Source organism: Dromiciops gliroides, chromosome 1, assembly GCF_019393635.1.
Source record: "Dromiciops gliroides isolate mDroGli1 chromosome 1, mDroGli1.pri, whole genome shotgun sequence".
NCBI lineage: Eukaryota > Metazoa > Chordata > Mammalia > Microbiotheria > Microbiotheriidae > Dromiciops > Dromiciops gliroides.
The window spans coordinates 553475570-553497986 of NC_057861.1; the positions used below are offsets into that span (position 1 = coordinate 553475570).

At 37.7% G+C, this 22417-nt stretch overlaps 1 protein-coding gene across 6 annotated transcripts in view; it reads left to right on the forward strand.

Moving 5' to 3' along the window:
- The first annotated feature begins 6216 nt into the window (after positions 1-6216).
- Positions 6217-22417, forward strand: part of LOC122735403 (zinc finger protein 570-like) — a 50471-nt gene continuing 34270 nt past the window's right edge. Inside the window, exons 1-4 of one of the 6 annotated variants that reach the window (XM_043976932.1) lie at positions 6263-6341; positions 10083-10169; positions 18902-19028; positions 19607-19702. The gene's annotated coding sequence lies outside the window, so the exon portion shown is untranslated. The other 5 variants (XM_043976924.1, XM_043976926.1, XM_043976931.1 and 2 more) reach the window with 5 other exon arrangements.

Consider the following 22417-nt stretch of genomic DNA (forward strand, 5'->3'; position numbering starts at 1 on the left):
TCATTATTATGTAATTTAATTGCAATGTAATTATATATTTATAGTAATATTTAGAATTGTTGTATATTATATCTGGAGTCAAATACCTAATTCACATTCTTTATTATCATTACTATGCTCAATGGTTAATCCATATGAAACTTTGATTGTTGGAAGTTATTATTTAAGACATTTTGGGACTGCTAATTTATATTATTCTGAGTCTGACTCCAGGTATGGTCATCAAGGAATCCTGTTGAGCCAATGAGTCATGGTGCCAGCAACCCTTAGGGGTTCTAAATCCATGAATTGCAGGTGGTGGAATTGTCATGGGAAAGGTTGGGAGAATGACTTTTAGCAATGGCTGAGGTAAAATTCTCCTGACTTAATTTCCCAAATGTGACACATGGAGCAGAAATATCCCACCTAGCTGACTTTGAGCCTGACTCAATGCACTTGGCTATTTGCATAATCTTTACCTGGAATTGTTCTGGATTGGAGAAAGAATACCTTCCCTTACTGTATAGTTTATTTCCCTAACCTTTTTTTTGTTTTTTTGGTGAGGCAATTGAGGTTGAGTGACTTGCCCAGGGTCCACAGCTAGTAAGTGTTAAAGTGTCTGAGGCCGGATTTGAACTCAGGTCCTCCTGAATCCAGGGCTGGTGCTCTATCGGCAGCACCACTAGCTGCCCATTTCCCTAATCTTTTGTAGTAACTTCGTATAATCACTTCAAATGTCATATGATTAACACAATATTGGCTTTGGCCTTGACATATATTACTAGCTATGTTAGATCCTTTAATTTCTCATAATGGTATGAGGATAATTAGAAAAAATGATACAAAGAGTGGTGAAAACAGGATATGAATCTGTTTCTTAGTCCATATCACACTTGTGTTAATCCTGTGTTAAAGAAAGATATGTCAACATAATTTTTTATATATTTTGCTTTAAAGAGACATCTAGGGGCAGTTAGGGTGGCACAATGGATAAAGCACCAGCCCTGGATTCAGGAGGACCTGAGTTCAAATCCGGCTTCAGACACTTGACACACTTACTAGCTGTATGACCCTGGGCAAGTCACTTAATCCTCATTGCCCTAAAAAAAAACAAAACCAACAACAACAACAACAACAAGATACATTTATTGTTGTTAGAAGTTATTTAGATATTGTTAAAAGTTAAAATTATTTCTATAACTTAATTGATAAACACTACTGTGAAATTGATTACTTAATATTTTATATATTCTCAAATCTTCCTTACAACTAAAGTTAATCTGACAACTTTTATATGATTTTGTTTTTTATATTGGATTTTGTACTATTATCAATCTTGTGAATTACTTGGGGTGATATTATTAATTATGTTGAGGAATTATAAAAAATTATTGATAGTACTTTGCAAATAGAACAACATACTCATGTACAAGAGGGTACTACTTCCTAGTGGTACCCCTCTTCCTGGTTTTCCTGGATAGCTTCATGGTTCAGTAGTGGAGGCTTATTACAATTTAATTTTTAAATGGATTTTAATCATTTTAGGAGTTCTTATTCTTGTTAAAATAATTGTGAACTGCTGTACTTCTCAATTTTCGAAATGTTAACTTGATTATAAGATATATGTTCTCTAAGTGTATTTCCTTGGGCATGAACTCTTCAAGATACTACACATATTTTGGACCCTAATTTAATATTAGTGGACTTCATCTCACCTATACTATTTAGATTTTAGCCTTTTCTGGTGATAACAACACAAATAACAAACAAGAACCAGTACCTGTCACCCCTGCTTCTGAGTCATCTGAGCCTACTACGTCCTCAAATGTTAATATGGAAGAGTCTGTTCCTAAATTAAACAGTGTTCAATCTTCAAACACCATTGCTACTACTATGTTTAATACAATTTTGCTGTGTATGATTTGTGGCAGGGGAGTACATAGGCTTGCAAATGGAATCCCATGATGTAATAGCTGTTATGAATTTTATAGGAAGACTGTAAGATCAACCCATACAGGAAGGCTTATTGCTGGCAATGACTGTCCCACATCTTCCAAACATCAGAAGAATCCACAATGGTTACTTAATTGTCATTCGTTGCAGATTTAAGAAATGTGTTCAGGTTAGCTTGCGGTTAAGACCTACAGTAATAAAGTATCATCTGATGGTTTTTTTATGGTCCCCCATATATAAAATGTTTTAGGCCATCACATTATGGAAATATTAACTATCCCTTGTTGCTGTCATTATTCTAGTAAGTATAGTAATTTATTAAGCAAGAGCTTTACTGTGTTTCTGATTCTGTTTAATTGTATACATTTTTCTATATTGTTAATGATCCAAGAGAAAAATTTAAGCACTTGTCTTTGGATGAAAGGAGGGATAATATTGAGTGAGATTTTCCCCACCCCTTAGGTATAAGTGACTTAACTATGGTAATAATCAGTTTATAGACTACAAAACTCTGATTCATATGTCCAGGTATTCTTTAGTAGCTTAAGAAAAATAATAATGAAGAAAGTAAGATAAATACTAGTAGAGCAAATTCAAATGCTCTATTGCTATCAGGTCTAAGAAACCATCTAACTGACATTCATCTTTGGCTTGGTGGATTTGAATTCCACCTTAGTGACCAGCAACCAAGGAGGCACCATCTTAAGTGGAAAAATGAAAATCCAATGGGTTAGCCACTTGGATGATCAAAGACTGATGATTTCATTCTCTCTACTTCAAGACTTATTGTACATGTACCACTTGGGATGTGTTTAAATTGTGGGAGGAGTTATTGTGCATAAATATCCAAGGATCCTGAGGCTTGGGATCTTTGGGTCCTAGACCTGAGACCAGCTTTATTATGAGACAGGGTCCTCTCTCAAGAAACCTATTTATTTTGGCTTAGAGACTTTGGTTTTTTTTCTTTATCTAACATTGGGGCTTAGAAATTTTCAAAACAAGCCTCTTAGTTCTTGTCCAGTGATCTTCCAATGTACCCTAGGTTCCCAAACTTGGAAGCTCTGGTGAACAAATCAAGTCAAGTGAAGTCAGCAGGCATTTATTAAATGCCTACTATTTGCTTTCCACTGTGTCAAGCACCAACGATGTGAAGAAAGGCAAAAATACATCTTTGCCCTCAGGAGCTCGCTTTGAAATGCTGGAGACAACACACAAATAACTGTGAAGTGAAAGGAAGGGAATACAAATAACAAGATATATAAAAGGTATAAACAGAGTAGGTAGAAGGTAATCATGGAGGGACAGACTGGTACCTGAAAAGGCTTCCTGAAGGAAATGGTTTTGAGCTGAATCTTAAAGGCAGTCAGTGAAGGTGAGGGTTGGAGGTGAGGAAAGAAAGTATTCTAGCCATCTGGTCTGCTAGTGCAAATACAAGGAGTTAGGAGCTAGAAGTGTCATATGTAAAGAACAACACAAATGCTAATATGGGGTAGATTGAAGAGTAATTGGACAGCTGTAGAAAACTGGAAAGATTAGAAGACAGGTTGTGAAGGCTTTAAATATACACATAGGATTTTATATTTGGTCCTGGAAGTAATGGGAAGTCACTGGAATTTATTGAGTGTATATATGTGGTGGTGATGGGGAAGTGGGGTTACATGGTCAGATAAGTGATTTAGGAAAATCACCTTGGCATCTGAATGAAAGATGGATTGCCATGGGAGAAGCAGGGAACCAATTTAGAAGGCCGTTACAATAGTACAGAAAAAAAGTGATGCAAACCTTACGGAGGGTAAGTGGCTAATGATTGGAGAGACAGTCTTTTTCAAGAGTTGTTGCCAACAGATTGGATATTAAGGGTGAGAGTAAGAAGCCAAGTATGAGGTTGTGATCTGGAGGGACTATAAGAAAAGTAATAGGAAAGTCTGGAAGAGAGGTGGGTTTAGGGAGAAAGATACTGAGTACTATTTTGCACACACTGAGGTGCTTATATAACAACAACTGGAAATGTCCAATAGACAACTGGTCATGTGGAACTGCAAATCAGGAGAAAGACTGAAAATGGATAATTGTATTTTTTGAATCATCTGCTTGGAAGTTGACAAGATCACTATGGGGGGGGCTGGGCATAAGGAAACTCAAGATTTGGGGGATTTCTTTGTTGGGTGGATATAACTGAAGGATGGAACAAAGGTGACTGAGGAGTCAAGCAAGAGGTGAACCAGGAGAAAGCAACATTGTCAAAACCTAGGAAAGAGTTTAATCGTAAGCATCAAAGTTGCACTCAAGAAGGGTGAAGAAAAAGAAAAGGCCATCGAGAGGATCATCACCACTGAGTTTTTTTAAGGACCATACCTTAACCCCAAATTACTCTGACTCATGGCCAATAGGTCTCTCTCTCTCAATCCCTCTTTCTTTCTCTCTCCTTCCTCCCTCCATTCATTTTTTAATTTGTTTTGACTAGGTAAAGGACACCATTTTTCGCCTTATCTACCATATCTATTCCTAATCACTGAATGGGCACTCCCTCAGGCAACTGAGACCTGGGAAAAACTCTATCTTAAAAAGGTCAATGCCTCCCAAGGCCATCTCAAGTAGTTCTGATGTCTAGCTTGCCACTGGACCCAGATGGCTCTAGAAGAGAAAGGATGGTGACCTTGCACAGCCTTCCCTCACTTAAATTCAATTCACTGCAAGTCATGACATCACCCAGATGTCATGGTCCTTTTCCAGAAGGAAGGACAAACAACAACAATGTGCATGGCAAGCTGTAGAACTTAGTCCCTTTTCTTGGCACTTGACTCATATTATTTAAACTATAATATTGATTTTGTTTAAGAGTACTTTTTCTTGGCCTCCAACCTGGAATTTCATTGGTGGAGACAGCAGTTTCAGGTGAACATCAAGGTTAGAACATGCCACACCAGAGGCAGGAGAGAGGAGGGGAAGTAGAGGCAACCAGAGCAAGGGACCTTTGAAAGTAATGCTTTTGTTTATTTGCAAAGTAACCTGTTAGAACTTGTTTCCTGTGAGAAACAAGTCAAAATAGTTCTTTTGGAGGCAACTTTGGTATGACAAAAGCCATTATTGCATTCTGATGAGAATGGGCACCCACAGTAAAACCAATTAGTGAGTGCAAATGCTAAGAGTACTCAGCCTCTATTTATCCTGAGCCCAACACATTAAGTCCCTCTTCTGAGTCACTACTATAGGTTGGTAGGGCACAGGTTCACAATCTTCCCAGAAGAGTTCTAACTAAATTCTCCTTGATATGATACCCATCCCATCCACATCCACCATCATGCAACCCATGATCAAAAATGGGGTGGAGATTTTAGGCATAGAAGGAGAAGTTAATATTAGTAAGTCTATTAAGGAGGCAGCTAGATGGCACAGTGGATAAAGAAGGGGGTGGGGGAGACGGGGCAGCTAGGTGGTGAAGACCTGAGTTCAAATCTGACCTCCCACACTTGACACTTAACTAGCTGTGTGACCCTGGGCAAGTCACTTAACCCTCATTGCCCCGCAAAAATTAATTAATTAAAAAACAAAAAGAACTGGTCCTGGATTCAGGAGGACCTGAGTTCAAATCAGCCTCAGACACTTGATACTTACTGGCTGTGTGAACCTGGGCAAGTCACTTAACCCTCATTGTTCTGCAAAAAAAAAAAAAGTCTATTAAGCAAGGACAGTAGTAACTAGGGTTGAAATTTACCTACATTTACTAGTGCACTGGCAAGAGTGAGCTAAAACTGGTTTTATCAATTCTTCCTCTAACCCTGAAAACCTTACTTTTCTCTTTCTTGAGTTAACATGGTTTACTAGATAATATTGCCTTGCTGTTCCTTACATGGGGCATGCTTCTCTGAGAAGAGTCCACTATTGTATCAGGTTGTTACTGTATTTCTCACATTTCCATTCTTACTGAATAGGGAACAGTTTATTTTTTTCCTTATATGCATATTAATGAGAAAAAGTGTAGAATATATTTCTTTTCATAACGAATTGAGATAGGGGAAAGTTGTACTGAAACCCAAGGGATACAAAAGTGTTTGCTCAGTTTCTTCGTCTATAAAAAGAGCTGGAGAAAGAAACAGCAAACCACTCAATATTTTTGCCAAGAAAACTTAAATGGGGTCACCAATGAGTCTGACACGACTGAAATGACAAGAACCTATGCTTAGGCGAATAAGGGGAAAAGGTACTTTTATGGAGGATTCTGGAATCGTAGTTCTGAGACCTAGGAATGGCGAAATACAATAATCGGCCTGGCAGCTATGTTGACGCATGCGCAGCATCTTACCCACTGCGGTAACCGCCTTACCCATTGCGGTTCCAGTGAGCTTTTGGTGTCTGGGAGAAGTCGGAGCCACCCTACAAATCCAGGTACCCTGAACTCACCGCCCAAGGTGAGATCGGGTCCGCAAGTGTGATCGGGGTCCGCGGCTGTGATCGGGTTCCGCGGCGTGATCAGGGTCCGCGGCGTGATCGGTCCGGCGGAACCTGGCAGGAGTGTATGTAAAGAATTTGTGTGTGTGTGTGTGTGTGTGTGTGTGTGTGTGTGCGTGTGCGCGTGCATTTCTGTGTGTACTGGAGGTCTCGGCCTAGCAACGGGAGAACCGTAGCCGGGGTCATTTGTCACGGGAGTTGGGGAGGAAGAACCCTGTCGCGGCATCGGATCCGGATAGTGGCCGCCCAGGAGGAGAATAGACAAAGGACGGTGTGGGCATCCTCCGCTTTTTGCGCAGTTTTGCCCACGCCGCGCCTTCCGTCCATTTTCCCTTCTCAGAACTGCAGGCCCACAGCAGCCTGCCCGCACGCCCCTCGGAGGAGGTAAGGAGCTCGTTTGCGCAGTAAATGGACAATGAGGAGAGGAGGGATGAAAGAAAGGTCTGAAAGAAGAGGGTGAGAGGGGCTTGTGTAAATTTTCACTCTGCCCAGATTTGGGGTTAGGTTTTTTGGTGACAATTAGATTGGATGGATTAGCGATTCTTCAATTTAGCGGGGGTTCCTAATCTAACAGGCCGTGACTTTGTATTTAAAAAATGGTTTTTTTTTTGATAATCGTATTTCAATATAATGGGTTTCTTTTTAACCTATTTTATTTTATGCATTTAAAAAACGTTATTCAGAGAATACGTCCATAAGCTTCACCCAGCTTCAGAGGGATACATGACACAAAAGAGGGTGTGGCCATTGTCTTCCCTGGTTTCCTTAGCACTTGAGCTGTATCATTTAACCTAAAATTTGGATTTCGTTTGCCAGTACTTTTCTTTGGTATTCGACCTGGAATTTCATTGTTGCTGAAACTCCCTCTTCTAGTATGGCTAGGGACCTGCTCTTCATCTTAGCCTTGGAGCAGAGGCTCTTAACATGTAGGCCATGAATTTTTTTTTAATTTTCTTTTTCATGAATTCTTATTAAAACAAACAACAAACACCTTGATCATTGTATTTTATAATTTTATGTATATGCATATGTAATTAGGTAATTGGTTTTTCTTTTAATCTTTTTTATGCATTTAAAACATTCCGACAGGGCTGTGTCCCCAAACTTCCAGAGTGGTGCATGACAGAAAGAAGGTGAATTGTGAAGGATATTGAGAGGTTAAATGATCTATCTGCCTAAGGTCATTAACCAGTGTGAGAAGTAGGACTTGAACCCATAATCTTCCTGACTGAGAGACTGACCTTGTATTCACTGAGCCAGTTAGCCTTTCAGGATACAAATCACTTGTAAGCACACACAGTACCTTGGGTCACTCCTAAATATTGCCTCTGATTCTGTCATACTCAAAGGCTTTTAAAAGAGTTTCCTTTCAGTGCACAAATTCAAAGTTGCTAAACCCTGACTTTAAAATGGCAAATCAAAGGCTGGTTCTCATTTTACACAGAAGTGTTCACTTAGGAACCTCCCCCTACCTAAAATATGTTTCCAGTAAAGGAAGTGGGAATCTTCCAAATACTAGGCAGGATTCTTGATGTTAAGGGTAGTTTCCAAATAGCCTATTGACGTGTGCAATTATTGAACATAATGTTATTAATGGCTTTGTTCATCGCCTTGTTCTAGTTTGATTCTTAATCTCTACTCTTTGCCAGTCATTTTGGTCTATTTCCAATGACATTCATACATTCTACATTTATTTAGTATCAACTGTGTGTAAGGCGTTATACTGGGTGCTATGTCTGATTAATGAAAGAATAAAATAGTCTCTGCCCTTGTAAAGTTTGTTTATACAAGGAAATGCATGTATTTTTCAGCTCCAAATGTCATAGAATCAATTTCTGTGTTTGTCTCTGTTTGTATGTTTTTATAGACCAAGAGACCTAGATTTGACTAGATTTCTGTATATTCAACTAAACCAAGAGGTTAGAGATCTAATTTCAAGTCATGGTTCTGCTTTTATTTATATGACCTTGAAGGAATTATCATGGTTAAATCTTAGTTTCTTCATCTGCATGATCCGATGATTAGACTTGTACTGTGTAGTTGTGAGACACTTAGGTAAACTGTAAAGCACTAAATACCTCTGAGCAATTATTATGTATACTTAAGCCAATGCTGAAAACTAAACACCTTTCTTAACAACAATATACCATGTCATCCCCTTAATCACTTTCTCTGCAGTTTGTATGTCTACAGTGTCTTAACAATCTCTATAGGCTCAAATGATATAACTGGTGCTTCCGGTTCCCTCCAGCCACCTTGATGAATTTCTACCTACAGTATACAGCAGGAATGTTTTCAGGTGTTCAGCCAGAAAGGAAATGACTCCTTGCTAAGAATGTAGATTTGAAATCCCTAATGATGGTCTCTGATGGAAAGATGCTGACCCTGAATAAGATGATGACTCTAAGTCCCCAAATCCGGGCTGTATATGAACAAGGATAGATTACTGAGAGAAGAGCCCAAATGAAAGGGTAAACACCCTAGGAAATGATAAATTTAGCCCTGAGGCTTCTCGCCAGAACTTCAGATGTTTTCCATACCCAGAGAAAGCTGGACCCCGGGAGGCTGTGAACCAGCTCGGGAACTCTGCCTTCAGTGGCTGAGGCCAGAGATTCACACAAAAGAACAGATCCTGAGCTGCTGGTGCTGGAGCAATTCCTGACCAACTTGCCAGTGAAATCAGGATTTGGGTGAAGTCACAGCATCCAGAAAATATTGAGGCGGTGGTCACTATAGTGGAGGATTTGACCCAGATGCTTGAAGAAGAAGTGAGAGTTACAGAGGAATAGAGAGATAGAGTGAAGTCTCTTCAGGATATGAGAAAAGATAATATATAACTTGAGGTGTCCATGAAGAAACACTAGTTAGTAAAGGGAAGAAATAATAGGGAAGGGGGGAGATCTCTGATTGATGAAGGTGAGGGAGGCAAATACCACCTACTTTCCTAGGTACTGAGAACCTTTTTAGCCTCAGCATTAGTCCTCTGTCTCATTTATCCAATTCAGTCCCTTCCTTACTGCTTTACAAGCATGTTTTTCACTGGCTTTTTTTTTTGGTAGAGAAGCAGGGAACAGTAAAACCATTTGGCTCTTGTGAAATTGCACAGGTTCTTTCCAAAGGTTTATTGGAATTGTCCACTCATCAACCAATGATTCAGCATTGGGTTCCACAATAATAACCTGAAATTGTAATGGTTTTTATACCTTGAAGATCCTTGTGATCTTCAAATGAAGTATTTACATTACATATTAAATGAAGTAATTACAACTATTCCAATTTCACAATTGGGAAAAACTAAGATAAATATAATCAATTGACTTGCTCAGGTTTACATAAGTAAGGCAGGAAGTTAAGGTAGGTCTTGGTCCCAGGTCTCTTTACTCCAATTCTTTATTTTTATAAGATAAATGATATTAAACTTCTCCAAATTAACTTTCCAAAAGGAACCTAGCAAGCTTATCATTCCATATTTCCTAATCAAATGGAGATGTTTCTGTTGCAGAGAGTTTTATTACACATTCCAGGGGAAATATTAGATTAGAGACAGAATTGTGAAATTAACCACGTGTCAACTCCCAAACTAGGCCTCTGTCCTTGAAACCTGTTATAACCACACAAATTCATGGTCCCAGGTAGCATCATCCTCTTTGAATTTTTCTTAGCTTATAGGCTAATCCTATTCCAATCTTTCTCCTTCCCAGCTGTATGTTCTCAGGATTCTGTGTTCCCCAAGAGGGAAACAGAGAGAGAGAAGGAACGCTGATTGTGATTCCCAAACCAGTTTTCAGGTAAGTTAATTTCCTCTCCCTTTCCTGGAGAGGAATCTTGATTGTGTGTGGAGACATTTTTCCTTCCTTTACTCTAGAGTTTCTTTGTCCAGGAAAGCCTGTAAAGGAGATCTCAACCCCTGTTGTTTTAGCCACAAGAGACTAGGCTTATCTTGGTAGATGATGGACAACCAATTACTGGTGCATTCTCTTCTCTATCCAGCATTTACTTCTGTCTACTTTATGCTCAATACTATGATAATCGTCCTGAAGTTTACAAAAGCAATACTGGACAGACTTTACAACTTTACAAAAGGCTTTACAGCTTCTTTGAAGAACAAAGGACAATACATACTGGGAATTCCAAAAGTCCTCAGTGCTATTTTAAGTTGTTAAAGCTTACAACTGCACTGAGACTTTTGAAGACAATGTAATTTTAAAATCAAAAGACGAAGTACTAGAAGGTGTGGTATGAGATGAAAGAATGAAGAGATTCTACTTGGGTCGAAGAACAGTCTGTGCTGGTCCTGAAAGATGGCTAGCATTGAATTAGATAAGAACATAATGGGAAAGATGGATTCCAGGTGAGGGAATACCGCAAGCTCATGCGTAAAAGTGGGTGTGAACATGTTTCTGCAGTAGCTATTGTGAATATACTGGCCTAGGTAGATTAGAAAGGTAGGGTAAGGGGAGCTAGGTTTGAAAATGTTTTCTCAAATGTCATTGTGACTTTATGTTGTGGACCCTAGAGAACTATTGAAGTTTTCTGAAAAGGGAATTGAAATTATGAAAAGAGCGTGTTAGGAGTAAATGGTGATTGTTTGGATAGTAGGGTGAAGGACAGAGAATGAGTCAAAGTTCAGGGGGTTTTGCCTGGAATAATGATGTTATTTATGTGTGGTTATTTTGACTTTGTTTGGCTGACTATTTCAGAGTGTCAAGAACAGAATATTCTACTAACCCTTAACTGCAGGCCAAGCCTCTTCCACACTCATACTTCAGTTCTTCTAGGCAAGCCAGCATTTATGTGGCTCTGAACCTTCTAGCCAGCTGATAGGAGCAAGCAGCCATCTAGGAGATCTCCAACTAGAGCAAATCTTTGGTTGTGTTATTTAGATTCATACTGGGGGGCAGCTAGGTGGCACAGTGGATAAAGCACTGGCCCTGATTCAGGAGGACCTGAGTTCAAATCCAGCCTCAAATACTTGACACTTACTAGCTCTGTGACCCTGGGCAAGTCACTTAACCCTCAATGCCCAGCCAAAAAAAAAAAAAGATTCATACTGGGGCTGAGAGCATGAAAAGTTCAAACTGGGGTTAGAGGGAGAATTGGGAGGGGGAGTGGGTAGAAGGCAGCAATCAGACTTTGCCTTAGATCAGACCACTCAGGAAATGCTGAAAGTTTATAGATCTCTGAAGAACACAATACTGATTACTCAAAAAAAAAGCAGCAGCAAAACAGAGAGAACATCATGACCAAACAAGGCCCCACATTCCCTTCCAGATATGTGCAGAGCTTATTTCTAACACAAAATCCCAATTAGGAAGTAGGGCTGGAAGAAGGTATAAACAAAGACACCCAGAAAAAAGAGCTGTTACAGAGCCAGGAATGCCCAAGATACAACCTCTAATTCCAAAATATCTATAGGCAAAGCCTCAAAGAAAAAAAGCTTGACCACAAGATCATGTAGAATTCTTGGAGGAAATGAAGTAAGATTTTAAAATCATAAATTAAATGAAAGCTTTAGAGAAAAGAATTGAGAGCAGTAAAGGACATAGAAAAAGTAACAAGTTAGCATAATAATACAAAACTTTACCCAAAGAACAGATTTCCTGAAAATCAGAATGAACCAAACAGAAGTTAATGAATCCATGAGACAACAATAAATATTAAAAATAAAACAAATATCATAATGTTTTACATAATAATACATATATAACCCATATCTGATTATTTGCTGCCTCAGAGAGAAGAGGAAAAAGGGATAAAAATTGGAACCCAAAAATATAAATAAAAAATGTTTATTATAAAAAAAAAAATACATGTAAGCACTTAATAAATTCTTAATTGTAAAAAAGAAAAATGATCTATCCCAATCCTTCATTTTGTGATAATTATAATTTTTAATATATTTTTTTGTTGTAGTTATAAGTGATAGGATTCCAATATGGAGTCACTTAGGCTAAGCAGTCTTAAAGACCATAAACTTATAAGCAGTAACAAGTAACCTATAATTTTCTACTGTCCTGATTCATTCTGAGCCTGTGTCAAACATGTTGCCAAACTGACCCAAGTGCAAGGGAACCAGATTAAAATGGAGTTATGGAATTATGGAATGTTTAACAAAATAAATAAAAATGTAATACAACATTTTAAAAAACCAACCAAAAGGGTGGAAAAAATAAAAGAAATATAAGGTACCTAATACTGAAAACAGCTTACCTATAAAGAGATCAAAGAGAAGTCTATCATTGGATAACAAAAATTTAGGACCCCCCCCCCCCAAAAGAGGTTTAATACTATATTTTTAAAATAATGAATGAATTCCAGACATATTAGAACCAGAGAGAAAAATGAAAATAGAAAAAAATCCTCTGGTCACTTTCCAAAATAAATCACACAACAAAAACTTCCAGGATCATCATAGCCAAAATCCAGACCTCCCAGCTCCAAGAAATTTTACTTTAATTTCTAGAAGGAATGTTCACATACCAAAAAGTCATCATCATTATCACATGAGATTTAACAGCTGCCATAATGAAGTGGAGAGCTTGGAATACAGTATTCGAAAAGTCAAGAGATAATCAGCAAAAACTTACTAAGTAAAAAGAGTGTTATCCTATGGGGGGAAATAGTCCTTCAGTAAAAATTGATGACTTTTATAAGAGGAAAATTTAGTTTGCTAACAGCAAAAGAGAGAAAACAGATCAGAGAGTTGGCCATGCAGCTTAAAAAAACTAAAAAACAAAACAAAACTAAAAACAAATTCTGAAAAAATTAATTTGATTTTTTAAAGAAAATAGTAAAAAATGAAAAAAGAACTCATAATATGTAAATAATAAAGGCAATTATTAGAAATTATTTTGTCCAATTATATGCCAATAAAACCAACAACTTAAACGAAATGCATGAATATGTACAGAAATATAAAATGGCCAGAATAACAAAAAACCAAGATAGAAAATTGACATTACCCAACCTCAGAAAAAAGATATTAAGCCATAAACTAACTCCTGGTATGGGGAGTGGGGGCGAGGGTCCCAGATGAGATGGCTTTTTGGTATCCAATGATAGACTTCTCTTTGATCTCTTTATAGGTCAGCTGTTTTGATATTATAAAAATAAATACTATTCTCCAATTGATAAATGTTCCAAAGATATGAATAGAAAGTTTTTCAAAAGAAGAAAGAAATCCAAGCTACCAACAACCAATTTTTAAAAAATGCTCCAAATCTTTTGGAGTTAAGTGACTTGCCCAGAGACACCCAGCTAGTAAGTGTCAAGTGTCTAAGGCCGGATTTGAACTCAGGTCTTCCTGAATCCAGGGCCGGTGCTTTATCCACTGGGCCACCTAGCTGCCCCTCCAAATCATTGTTAATTAGAGATATAACCATTGCAGGGATTAGTTTTGCTTAATCATAACTATTTGTTATAAGAATTTGTTTTCCTTTATGTTTATTTGGGGAATGGGGTGGGGGGGAGGGGGGAATAAATGGTTATTGATTGAAAAAAAGTAAAATTCATGTTTAAAATTTCATTTTATTTTAGATTCATTAGATTCATTATTATCTTTCTTATGAAATAGCACAATCAGTTCTCAGTTCTTACTATTGATATGGAACAGGATACTGTGGGAAGATTAAATTTAGAAATAATCATCAAACCATGTTTTCATCATTGAACTCCTAGTATTGATTCTCCTATTAGAATTTTTATTAATTGGCAAAAATGGACCCTGCCACTCCTGTATTACAATAAGTAATAAAGTACTAAGTAAAATAAAATGGTAAAGGGAAGGTAAATTTCAGACACCTGTATGATCCACAATTTGAATAATACAACACCCTCAAAATATTTAAGTTCAATGATATTAATGTATTTTATTAAACTGCAACAGATAGTAGAAAGAGCTTTGAAGTAGGAAGCGGTACACCTTAATTTGAGTTATACAAACCAGACAAGTGATCCTGAGCAAGTCAGTTAATGTCTCTGGGTTTCAATTTTTTTCACCTATAAAATGAAGCTACATGATCTCTAAGGTCCCTTCCATTTCTGGAATTTTATGATTCTTTTAAATATATGCTCTTGAGTCCATTTAACTACTCCCTCTTTGTTAGTTTTTCTTATTTGTGTAAAAATCCAAGTGCCTGAACAGGCACTGTTAGTGAACCATGTGAATGGGTCTGTACTTCTTCTGGAATGCAATTTGGAAATATATACAAAAAGGTACTTAACAGTTTATGCCCTTTGACCCAGCCATACCACTGCTAGGCCTATACCCAAAAGAGATCAAGAAAGAGGAAAAGGTCATATGTGTATTAAAATATTTATGAAAGCTCTTTTTGTTAGGCAGAAAAATTTCTAAAATTGAACATTTTTGACAATTTTAGAAAGGAATGAGATGAGTAGAACCAGAAGAATTGATATACTAATAAGATAGTAAAAGCAGTATTAAAGGTATAAGAACTATGATCAATACAGTGACCATCCATGATTCCAGAGAACTAATGATGAAACATACTATCTACCTCCTGGCAGAGAAGTGATAGATTCTGGGTACAGAATAAAATATATGTTTTTGTATGCAAACAATGAGGGGATTTATATTGCTTAACTATGCATTTTTGTTAAAAGGAATTTGTTTTTCTTTTTTATTGAAATGAGAGTTGGGAGGAAGAAAGAATAGATTTGTTAATTTTTTTTTATTTTAAAATGGGAGTAGTGTTATAGTTGTAGAATGTTGCATGTTTTTTCAAATGAGGTCACTATCATTAGTTTTGGCTTAATTCTTTACTTTACTACAAAAGACCTCTCTTAGAATGATGATAATCTATAACTTTTGCAATATTAAGGAAAAAAAAAAAGCCAATGGGCCCAGGAGGTGAAGATGCCTTCATTTCTAAAGGGTCTCAATTCTAAGGTCATGTGCACTAGGTTCATGTCCTAGGGTATCCTGACCCAGAGTAAAGAGATCAGGCCCTTTTCACATGCTGTAGCTTTTAACCACCACTTTCCCCTTCCATGGAGCCCTAAAGAGAATATTTTAAAGCCTAGGAATAGCTTCTGTACAGGGCCAATCAACAGCATTTATTAATGCTTACTATTAAATGCCTTCCTAAAAGAGATTATACAATCCCTAATAAGAGTGTAGGTACAAAGTAGATCAAGTATAGGAAAGCTATTTCCTTCCCTCGCCAAAGAAATGCTTAATGCAAGACTCACGAGCACATACTGACATGTTTAAAACACTGTATAGTAACCCATTACGTTATAAAAGGTTGATGGCCAGCTAGGTGTGCAATGGAAAGAGTGCTAGGCCTGAAGTCAGGAAGACCTGAGTTCAGATACAGCCTCAAAACATTTTCTAGGCAAGATATTTACTGGGCAAGTGACTTAACCCTGTTTGCCTCTTTGCTCTTATGAATAATGAGCTGGAGAAGGAAATGGCAAACCACTCCAGTATCTTTGTTAAGAAAACCCTTGGGGCAGCTAGATGGCGCAGTGGATAGGAGCACCGGCCCTGGTGTCTGGAGTACCTGAGTTCAAATCCGGCCTCAGACACTTAACAGTTACTAGCTGTGTGACCCTGGGCAATTCACTTAAACCCAATTGCCTCACTTAAAAAAAAAAAAAAAAAAAAAGAAAACCCTTAATGGGATCATAAAGAGTTGAATGTGATTGAAATGAGTGAACAACAACAAACTAAAACATAAACAAAAATTTAAACATAAAAAATATACATATAGCACATGCTGACATATATAAGTAGCTGCCATAGAGAATGAGACTGTCTCTTTAAATTCTATTGAGGTGCAGTGGATAAAGCACTGGCCCTGGATTCAGGAGTACCTGAGTTCAAATTCAGCCTCAGACTGACCCCCGTGTGACTCTGGGCAAGTCACTTCACCCTCATTGCCCTGACCCCCCCCCCCCCCCAAAAAAAAAGTCTATTGAGTGGGAGGATTTTTTTTGGTCATGGAGATCAACCAAAAGCCTCTAGCAAGGGGCCCCACCCAGTAAAAGGATGATGGCACATGTTCATTGACAAGGAAAGTACTGTAGCTAGAATGTATGTGTCCATGTATCACTGGAAGAGATTGGGGAAAGGGATCAATTCCATGCTTCCTTCATTGTATGGCTCCTGTCATGCCTAGCTGTGTTCTACCATGTACATTTGCAGAAAGAAGGATTTGAACTACATGTTCTCTGAAGTGTTTTGAAGCTTTAAAATGTCAGGTAAATTATTCTACAAGTTTTACTTTCTATAAATTAACCTAGTATCAAGTTCTGATTCTGGTGCCTGGTTATGTAGAAATAGGTCTTGCCTGTTGATTGACTTACATTGATCTGCCATTCTATGTGTATGCTTAGCTTGGAATGGAGAAGACTTAGGAAAAACATGATAATAGTGTTCATCTGTGTGTGGCATTGTCATGTAAAAGAACATCTGACTTATAACTCAGCAGGTAGACTTTGCAAAAAGACATGTTTAGTCTCACAAGGAAAAACTTGCTGATGATTAGATGTCTCAAAATAGACTGAACTACCTCAAGAAGTAGTAGATGCCCCCTTACTATTAGTCTTCAATCAGAGGCTAAAAGGCAATTTTCCAGGAATTTTGTAAGGGGGATTCCTCTTCATCCAATTTATAAGGGTTGACTGGATGGCCACTGAAGATCCCTTCTGACTCTGAGATTCTTTTATTTTTTTCTTTAAAAAACATTTGATATGAATGTAATGGAATACTGTTGTGCTGTGAGAAATGATGAGCAGGCAGATTTCAGAAAAACCTGGAAAGATGTACATGAACTGATATTGAAATGAAGTGAGCAGAACCAAGATAACATTGTACACAGTAACAGCAACACTGTGTGAGGATCAACTGTGGTAAACTTAACTCTTCTCAGCAATACAATGATCCTAGATAATTCCAAAGGACTCATGATGGAAAATGCTCTCCACATTCAGAAAAAAGAACTGTGGAATCTGGATGTAGATTGAACCATACTGTTTCTACTTTTTTTTTTTGAGGTTTCCCCCTTTTGTTCTGATAATTCTTTCACAACATGACTAATGTAGAAATATGCTTAATGCGATTGTACATATATAACTTATATCAGATTGCTTGCTGTCTTAGGGAGGGAGGGAGAAAAATTTGGAACTAGAAATCTTAAAAGCAAATGTTTTAGGGGCAGCTAGGTGGCGCAGTGCATAGAGCACTGGCCCCGGAGTCAGGAGTACCTGAGTTCAAATCTGGCCTCAGACACTTAACACTTATTAGCTGTGTGATCCCAACTGCCTCACTAAAAAAAAAAAAAAAAAGCAAATGTTTTAATAAAGTACCAGCCCTGGTTTCAGGAGGACCTGAGTTCAAATCTGGCCTCAGATGCTTGACACTTACTAGCTGTGTGACATTGGGCAAGTCACTTAACCCTCACTGCCCTGCCCCTCCAAAAAATGTTGAAAACTATCTCTACATGTAACTAGAAAATAATAAAATACTTCTAGGATAAAAACAAAAAAACTATTTAATATGGTAAAATACAATACAACTGAACAAAAAGAGATCTCACATGCATATGTTAAAATCAAACAAGATTCCTTTATAGTTGCATTATCAGGACCAGTATAAAATGAATAGGGCTATGTTCCAGTATGCAGAGCTCAAACTGAAGATACCCTAAATGTCATTAAACAGGTATTGAGTGAATGCCTGCTGTATTCCAGGATCTGTGCTAGGAGCTAGAGGTACAATTACTGGAACCCTTGCTCACAAGGAGATCACCTTCCAATGGGGAACGTTCTCCAGATAACCCCGTTTCAGGTCGTCGTTGTTGTTTGTCCTTCCTTCACGAAGAGGACTGTGACTTCAGGAAGTGATGTCATGACTTATAGTGAATTGGGTTTAAGGGAGGGGGAGAGCTGTGCAAAGTCACCAGCCTCACTTTCTACTCCAGAGTTATCCGAGTCCAGTGGCAAGATATACATCAGGATGACTGCAGATGGCCTCAGATGTTTGAGGCAATCAGGGTTAAGTTGATTTGCTTAGGGTCACATAGCTAGTAAGTGTCAAGTATCTGAGCCTGGGTTTGAACTTAGGTCCTCCTGACTCCAGGGCCAGTGCTTAATCTACTGCACCACCTAGCTCCCCGTTTCAGGTAACACCATGATAATTTCATAGAGCCCCAGAAAGTTTCTAGACAGCCTAAATGATCATATCCTATGCCTGTACATGGACAGTGAGCTAGAATTGAATTTCAGAATTGAATAGCTTGATCACAGCAGGACAAGAGTAAATAGAGAGAAATTCTTGTTAAGTTTCAACCCAGAGTGTTACATTATGACTTCATTCCTAGGTTTAGGAAGATCCTTATTATTTCTGAGTTCATATTCCTTTCTTCACTGATTATATATTACCACTGACAGAAATAGGGAAATTAGAAAGAGGAATTCTCTTGGTAGGGGGAAAATAAATGATGGAGGAGAAATTTTAAGTATTTCTGAATGAGCACAAATGTGTTTGGTGTTTCAGGAATCAGTGACATTTAAGGATGTGGCTCCAGATTTTACCTGGGAAGAGTGGACACAATTGAACCCTGTTGAACAGGCCCTCTGCAGGGAAGTGCTACTGGAGACTTACAGGAACCTAGTTGTTCTTGGTAAATATTTCCCTTATTATTACAAATCTTCACTTTGATGGTATTTTTGCTTTAAAATTTTTTTAAAACAATGGGGTACTAGAAGTATTTAGTGGAGTTTGTTCTTAATTTGTAGAAAATAGGTTCTAAAATGCTTTTGGACCAATCAACAAGATACTTATTGTGTGTTTGCAAATGAAAAATCTTTTTGCCTTATAGAAATAAAAATGAGACAATTTAACTAATTCATTGATGCAGCACTTTCCCCAAGCTCTAGTCCTCCACATGTCAAGCACATTCTACTGATACCAAGTACATGTACCTCAAAGGGAGAAATTTATACCCTCCTAGGAAGAAGAGGAAAGACCAGTAACTTAAGTATCCTTCTCAACCTAAATCAACCCCATGGACTCATCTACTTAGACTTTATAGAAACATGATATTGGATACGCTTCAGAAGTCATTTGAACTACTCTTTCGATCTTAGCATATCTTCTTCTTGTTTCAATATGAAGAAGTCTGAATTATAGTCTGAAATGTCTCTCCTTTTTTTTTGGAGGAAAAACAATGTCTATTTCACTTTTCTTTTCCATGAGCAGGTCTTTCAGACAACAAACCAGATGTTATTTCTCAGTTGGAGGATGGAGAAGTACTAGAAATGCTGGATAATGAAACCCCGAAAGGCACCTGTTCATGTGAGTGTATTAAAACTAGCAGATGGCAATTTATTACAAGCAACAGATTGGGTAGGGTAATTAGTGAGGAAGAAAACACTTTTGAAATGTTGCCTCTCAGTAAGTTCTCCTTACAGTCTTTCAGGAGTGAGAAGAGCAGGTGTTGCCTTGAACTCCCACATATTTTTTTTCATTTTCAGCAAATAGTTTATTCCCCACCTCTACTTCCAAATTACCATTCCCTTCTTAACTTCTTGAAATCGGGTTTTGACCTTCATTTATTTCATAATAATTTATCTTAAAGTTCATTGATTTCTTCTTTATATTCTTTTCATATTTAACCTTCCTGCCTCCTTTGATGGTACTGTGCACACAGATAGATTAAAAGATACTTCAGAGACCAACTAGTCCAACCTACACCTGAGAATCTTCCCTTTCCCTGAGGAGTTGTCACCCTGTCTCCATTTGAAGAAATGTTATGAAAAAGGAATTCACTACTTTCTGAGTCATCTGATTACACTTTGGACAGGGGTGTTTTAATTTACCTTCTAGATCAAGTGGAATGACATTGGTGGATCATGACATAAGTGCGCTGTTGTAGAAATTTTAATCTGACAATTAGGTGTGATATACATTGGAAAAGTACAGGTGTGATGTGAAGAGGTCCTACATTCTGATCCTGTTCTCATTAACATTTGCTTTATATCTACTTTGTACAACCTCTGCCCTTGTTTACTTTCCCCCCCCTTCTCATTCTCTTCAAAGATAGAAATTCTATGTGAGAACTGTCAATAATGACAAAAACTCACAGTTATATGGCATATTTTTCCTTTTTAAAGCTCTTTTAACTAAAAACTTCTTTTCTCTTGAGGTTGTTAGTTAAAAAAAATAACCTGCACACCATGCTGTAATCAAAACAATGTGCTTATCTGGAAAGAATTCTTAATTCAGTCAGAAAACTTGGTTTTAGATCTTGGCTCGGCCATTTAAGAACTGTGTGACTTTGATCGCTGAGCCTCTCTAGGCCTTATTTGTCTCACCTGTTAAATGAAGGGACTAAAGTCATATATGACCTCTAAAGTCCCTTTCTGCTCTAAATTTATGACCCTATGATAAAAATGGCTACAAATTCCAGCTCCACTACTTATTAGCTACATTTTGATGTCTTACTAATTTTTCCACAGGAGTCAGGGTTATTTGGAGAGTTTGTAGAAAATAAGTAATGATGGGAATTGATCAGATTCTTATATTTACTCAGTGAATCACTTGTAATAAATTAACTTTCCAGTCCAACACCAGGCCACATGCATAAAACTTAGAAATCTACTGGCTACTAAGAACATCCTTTATCGAAACTTAGAGTTCTCGGCTCCAGTAAAGCTAAGATGACTTCTTCCTCAGGTCAGTGTTGTAAGTTTGATCTATACCAGTTATCTGAGACCATAGGAACTCACTATCTCAATCAGGCAATGGAGGAAAGGAGGATGGGAAAGGGCAGCAGCTTCTCAAGGACCTCTGGTGGTAAAAGAGTGAATGGTGTCCCCCATAGGCATCAAAGAAAGTTGTAGGACCAAGGAAGGGTTTCCTTCTGCTAGCTAGACAGCATGAAATATGGGGAAGAATGAGGAGAATAGCAGTTCAAAACCCTTCCAAATACCAATCAGCCTATTATTAAGCAGCTACTAAATGCCAAGCACTGTTGTAGGCACTAGGGATACAGACAAAGAAATGAAACAGTCCCTTGTTGCAAAGAACTTACATTCTTTTGGGAAAAACAGCATGTACATAAGTAAGTATATACAAAATAAATACAAGGGACATGAAGATACCAGTTTGGCTGGAACTAAAGCATATGAAAGGGAGTAATTTTTAATAAGTTTGGAAATGTAGTTGAGGCCAGATTGTAAAAATCTTTGAACACTAAACAGAAGAGCTTATATCCTAAAGATGAGGGAGCCATTAGAGTTCATTTAGTGGGGGAGTGACATAGTCAGACATATACTTAAGGAAAAAAGAGTAGCTAGGTAATCGAAGTGGATAGAGCACTGGGCTAGAAATCAGGAAGACATCTTCCAGAGTTCAAATCTGGCTTCAGACACTAGCTGAGTGACCTTCGGCAAGTCACTTAAACATGTTTGCCTCATAAAATGGGCTAGAGAAGGAAATGGCACACCACTCTAGTATCTTTGCCAAGAAAACCCTAAATGGGATCACCAAGAGTCAAACATGACTGAAAAAACAACTTAAGGAAAATATTTTGTCACTAATGTGGAGGATGGATTGGAAGGGGATGAAAATAACTACCATAAAGATGATAAACACATAGGATAGGATGAGGTCACAAAGTGAGAAAGTGTAGAGAACAGAAGAAAGCTCATGAGTTTTTCCTTTTTATACAAAAAGTGACATCTATCTAGATATTTCAGTTTTTTTTCCGTTTCCAGGGATTCTAGTTCTGTTTAGCATTTGAAATATTACCTGTGAGAACTAGGATGCTAAAAAAAAATTACTTCAACTGGATTTGTCTGAGAATTACCACATTTTCAGAAATGGGTATTTTTTTTAAGGGTTTTATGGATCAAAGGGAAAATAATGAAATGGCATAGGTAAGAGGGTATAGCTAAGATGGTAGAGTAAAGGCAGTGACTTCCTGGAGCTCTCCCAATGATCCCTCCAAATATCTCCAAATAATGCCATAGGACAATTGCTGGAGGAGCAGAACCCACAAAAGGTTGG